This window comes from Lipotes vexillifer, unplaced genomic scaffold (genome assembly GCF_000442215.2).
Source record: "Lipotes vexillifer unplaced genomic scaffold, Lipotes_vexillifer_v1.1 scaffold484, whole genome shotgun sequence".
Classification (NCBI taxonomy): domain Eukaryota; kingdom Metazoa; phylum Chordata; class Mammalia; order Artiodactyla; family Lipotidae; genus Lipotes; species Lipotes vexillifer.
In genome coordinates, this window is record NW_006786458.1 from 2318370 (window position 1) to 2324070 (window position 5701).

The window sequence follows — 5701 nt, forward strand, 5'->3', positions numbered from 1 at the left end:
GGGGTGTATGTGTGACCAGTGAGGTGACTGGTGGTGTCATCCTGTACTGAGCGCACTCGCTTTTGCCTACATTTTATATCATCTTATTCAAAACTGTTAGTCTTGCTCTAGTGTTTTCCTATCCATGGAAATCAAATACATGGACATTTTCACCACCCAAAATGTATCCACCTGTAGTTTCGCAGCGACGGGACAGGTGTACACATTAGCCAAGGACTGGGGAAGCTTACCAGAATCTTCTCACGGGAGTCTGGCAAAAGAGCAGAGTCTCCATCAGGGTTTTTTTGTCCATCCTAAATCTAATTCTGGGGATATTTCGAGCTAGGCACCTCTCCGTCTTGACAGGCACCTCAAGCGCGGGAAGAAATCCATCTGAGCTATGGTCAGCTGTTGCCGTTTCTGTCTGGATGTCCAGGAGGCAGAACTGGCACAGGTCTTCTGTGAGACAAAAGAAATGTTTATTAAATGATCATTAATTATCAGAAAGTCAAGCATAAACTTAGTTGGTGTGGTAGCGTGGAGAGGCTGGGTAAAGTTAAGAGGTCCCGCCAGCTCCTGGTTCTAGCTCAGACAGTGGTACCAACAGATTGCGGGGTGAGCATGGGAGCTCCCTTCTAAAGAAGTTAGCCTCTAAATATGGGGAAACTTTCCCCACTTTCCCCAATAGCTTCTGCAAAAAGCACTGGAAATTGGTCTTTTTAAAAGTATAACATTGTGGGCTTCCCTGGTGGTGCAGTGGTTGAGAGTCCGCCTGCCGATGTAGGGGACACGGGTTCGTGCCCCGGTCCGGGAAGATCCCACATGCCGCGGAGCAGCTGGGCCCGTGAGCCATGGCCACTGAGCCTGCGCGTCCGGAGCCTGTGCTCCGCAACGGGAGAGGCCACAGCAGTGAGAGGTCCGCGTACCGCAAAAAAAAAAAAAAAAAAAAAAATGGCCTTGCTGCGTGGCTTTAGGGATCTTTCTTCCCCGACCAGGGATTGAACCTGGGCCCTAAGGCAACGAAAGTGCCAAGTCCTAACCACTGGACCACCAGGGAGTTCCCTAAAAGATGTATCTTATATGTCATGATGACCCCATTTTACCTGTAACATGTTTCTATGCCACAGACATGGACGCTGTAAAATGTCAATTATAAAATTTGGGGGTATGTTATTTGGCACTTGTAATTTGGAAGACTTTTGATATACAATTGTATAAAGCAATGTATAAAATCACAAAATGATGGAGATAAAAGACAAAAAAGTCAGCGACTATTTTTCCAAACTTCTCACTTGGCAGGTGAGGAAACTGACAGCCTGGGAGTTGGAATAACTTGCCTGAGGTCACACAGCTTCTAAAGATAAGGCTACGACCAGGTCTTGTGATCACAGGGCCTCTGTCTCTTCCCTCTCCATGCTATTTGTGTGGGATATATGATATTCTACCACCTAACCAGCTGCCAACCTGGAAATGGCAGCCAGCTGGGCTTTCTATTTATTGTGTAGCAACAACACCAACCAACTCATTGCTGGACACAGAACTTATTTAATAAATGCTTGCTGAGGGGATGAGGGAGCTGTGCGATGCTCTAATACACCTGCATTAGGTGCTGTGACCATTGTTTCTATCGGAAAAGCCCATGATCCAAATGCATTCTACACCCTTGGGATAGGCACTCAGGAGGAGGGGCTGGATAGGGAATCTCAGGCAATCACTCCGTATTGCTCGAAGTGTGATCCCCTTTAAACTGGTCAAGGAGCTTTCTAAAAATGCAGGTGACAAGAATCTTATTCCATTTTGAGGTCAGCGTTTTACCTGAAGACAGTGCCCCCTTTGACCCACTTCCTCAAGCAGCCCCTAGACCTGGGTACACATGGATCCCAAGCATTTAAAACTCTCTGCTTCCTAATCTTTTTGTCAACTTTGCTTAGTTCTTTTTTTTTTTTTAATTTTTAACTTTTATTGGAGTATAGTTACTATACTACACTCCAATGAAACTAACGTTGTGTTCATTTCAGGTGTACAGCAAAGTGAATCAGTTATACGTATACATATATCCACTCTTTTTAAGATTCTTTCCCCATATAGGCCAGTACAGAGTATTGAGTAGAGTTCCCTGTGCTATACAGTAGGTCCTTATTTGTTATCTATTTTTATATAGAGTAGTGTGTCTATGTCAGTCCCAATCAATTGCTTAGTTCTTTTGATGCCCATAGCCAGTGGGATGACTGTGAGTCAAGAGCAAAGAATCTGAAGTTAGGCTTGAGTTTGAAACTTGGTGTCCCAATTACTGCATTGTTGGCTAAATTACTTCACCTCTCTGAACCTCTCTCAGTTGCCACATCTGTAAAATGAGAATAATAGTAGTATTTGTCTCTTACAATTGTGTGAGGTGGTATTGAATTAGGCAGTGGTAATGTGTGTAAAGTTCCTGTTGAGTGTTTGGGATTCAACAGGATAACATTACGTGTTACTTTTTTTTTTTTTTTAATTATTTATTTTTTTGGTTGCTCCGGGTCTTAGTTGCGGCTCGCTGACTCCTTAGTTGTGACATGTGAACTCTTAGTTGCGGCACGCATCTATTTCCCTGACCAGGGATCGAACCTGGGCCCCCTGCATTGGGAGCATGGAGACTTAACCACTGCGCCACCAAAGTCCCACATGTTACTTTTGATTTTGACATAATTTCAGACTTACAGAAAAGTTACAGCAATAGTACAAATAACTTCATTAAGATTCCCCTAACGTTGGCATTTTATTTTACTTGCTTTCTCTCCATAGAGATAGATCGATATAGGCATATCTATGTAGATAGATAAATTATATATATATATATATATAAATTTTTTTCTGCAATACATAATTAACGTTGCAGATATGATGTCTCTTTACCCCTAAATTCTTCAGTGTATATTTCCTAAGAACACAAAACAACTTATCACAGTGATTACAGTTCAACAACATAGGTTTGAATTACCTGGGTACACTTATAAGCAGATTTTTTTCCAATAAATACGAACTACAGCACTGGAAGATTTGTGGTTGGTTGAATTCGCAGATGCAGAATCACAGATATGGGACTTGAGCTTCTGCAGATTTGGGAACCGTGGAGGGGCCTGGAACCAAGGATTTGGAGGACGACTGTACTTATTAAGATATCGTAATGGAAATGTTTGAAGTACCTCCACAGTGTTTCTCTGACTCAAATTCAGATGATGATCCAACCAACTTTTACTGAGCACAGATTATGTGCCAGGCATGGTGCTGGACGCTTTGAAAAATATTCCAATAAGTTCTCTTATCAGCATCGTGAAGTAGGTATTATTAGTTAGTAAATTGGCCAGTTAGTAACTAAGAATCAAGGTGCTTAGTAAATTACCCAAAGGATCTTAGTTAGTGGTAGAACTGGGATTTGAACCCAGATCTTAAGTCCTGGGTTCTTTCCAAAATAACACTCTTAACAAAAAAAATGGTGTTTTTGTTCTAGATGGCTGACCACATTCTGTTGTAAAAATTAGAAAATTAAACAAGAAGCAACTCTACCGGGGCCCCTGGGTCAGTGTGTGTTCTTATCTCCACTCAGCTGTCATACGCATCTGTGGCCTAAGCTGTAGGGGTTTTGTTTTCACAGTTCTCTCTCACTCTGATGAGCTCTCCAGAACTTGATTTCAAAATGGTCATAATCCTTTTGTACAGTTTTGCTGGGAACCAACTCTTTTATCTTCAGATACCTTCGGTAAAAGGTTAATTTCTGAAATGAAAATTTATTTTCCCAGGGAGTACTGATGATACTGTTAATGTGTTTGAGTGGGTAGGACTTGAGAAACTGGAAATGTATCTATGGGCTTGCCTTTTGCTCTGGTCAGAGACTCTCTCTAGAAGCAATCAAAAGCTGGATTTGTTCTGTCACTCCCCAGCGACATGGAGCTTATCAGTCTGGCTCAACCCTCTTACGCCTTAACATAGAGAACGATAATAACGACACAATCCACTGGGGTGACATATCCGTTAGAGATGTTTAGTTCTGAGGGACTCTGACCGGACCCTTCTGGTACCAGCATTAATTCTACTTCAAATAAAATCCTGTGCTTTAATCAGCAGCGCTGGCTCTCAATTGCATTACAAATTCAATGGGAAAAAAATCTTAATTCACAGACCACGCACCTTAATAGACAAAGAACTCCAAGTAGCTTGGGAACAACTGGTTAGCCATTGTTTGGCCAAGTTGAAAGAGAGCATCTGGAAATATTTGGGGTCTCTGCTGATAGAGCTTGGAAATGGGGGAGCAGTTCTTTCGAGAGGTTGAGAACTCAGACTCTCGTGAGTCAGACTGACCTGGATTCAGATCCCAGCTCCGCGTGACCCTGAGCAAGTTAATTTCAAATTCATTGTCTAAAATGATGGCAATATCTACGTTTCAAATGTTCTTGTGAGACAATGTAAATACAACACCTCGTTTAGACCCTGGCCCTTAAAAAATTATCAAAAAATGGTGACTATAACAATAAACTTGAGCGAGGCAAACCCCAATTTTTTGGTTTTTTGGTTTTTTTCTCTCCTCTGCTGTTTTCTCGCTTCCTGTTCTTTCCCTCTTTCTTCCCACACCCTCCCCATTCCTCCTCCCTCCCCCCCACCCCCAGACCTATTCTGGATGATCTGAAGGAAGACGTTAATTATGAAAGAACATCCGGTTCTTGGCATTCTGTGTAGAAGAAATCGATGATTTTGAGGACCCTAAAGAGAATCACTGATTTTGTAAAGGCTTAACAAAAAGTCAACAATCAAACACAAGTTTTTCTCCTCTGAATCATTACATTCTGTTGTTCCTGAACATCTGGGCAGAGGGGAGTTCTGTCTTCACTTGGGCCTCCTCAAAACCCTGCTTCTTGGGCTGTAGTTATGTCTATGTTTATGCCTCATTTGAAGCATAAGCCATCATTCCAGGATTCTTTTTCTGGAGCTGCCACTAACTATGTGGGTGAATTATTTTCCAACTTTGAACTTCAGTTTTTAAAATGGAACAAGTCAGGCGAGACTTTGCTATAATTGATGAAAGTCAATGAACTTACCACTCAGATTTAATGCTTAATTGTATACTCTTATGTCTTTTCCTGTGTATCCATCTCATCTTGACAGCAAGCTCTTCAAGCAGGGGGACAGTGTCACACTCCATAGGAAAGGGCATAAAATTTAGAAGTAGGAGCCCTGGGTTCAAGCCCCAGCTCTGCACCCTACCAGCTCATGTGACCTTTGGTGAGCCACTGCATCTCTGCCCTCCGTGCTTTCCTCCACTATAAAGCCGGCTGATGTACCCAAAATACAGGGTCACTGTGAGGACTAAAGAACATAATCACAGCACTTGGTAAATTTTAAAAGGATGTTCATTACTGTTAATTGTGTTGCCCCAGAGCCTTGCCACTATGCAACCTTAAATAAGTTTTTGTTGAATGCCGACTGTTTTAAGAACAAAGCTAAGACTTTTGCTATTACCAATTTTAAAAGCACTGAAGAGGATTGTTGGTATATAATTAAAACTGATTTCATTTCCAATGCACAATTTTAAACACACCGAAAAATGCTTTCAAAACCAGTAAAGGGGGCTTCCCTGGTGGCGCAGTGGTTGAGAGTCCGCCTGCCGATGCAGGGGACGCGGGTTTGTGCCCCGGTCCGGGAAGATCCCACATGCCGCGGAGCAGCTGGGCCCGTGAGCCATGGCCGCTGA

At 42.5% G+C, this 5701-nt stretch overlaps 1 non-coding gene across 1 annotated transcript; it reads right to left on the bottom strand.

Annotated features, from left to right (window-relative positions):
- Window positions 1–962: 962 nt before the first annotated feature.
- TRNAE-UUC (transfer RNA glutamic acid (anticodon UUC)) lies at window positions 963–1036 on the bottom strand. Its single transcript has one exon. It is a non-coding gene; the product is annotated as a tRNA-Glu (tRNA).
- Between the last annotated feature and the right edge of the window lie 4665 nt (window positions 1037–5701).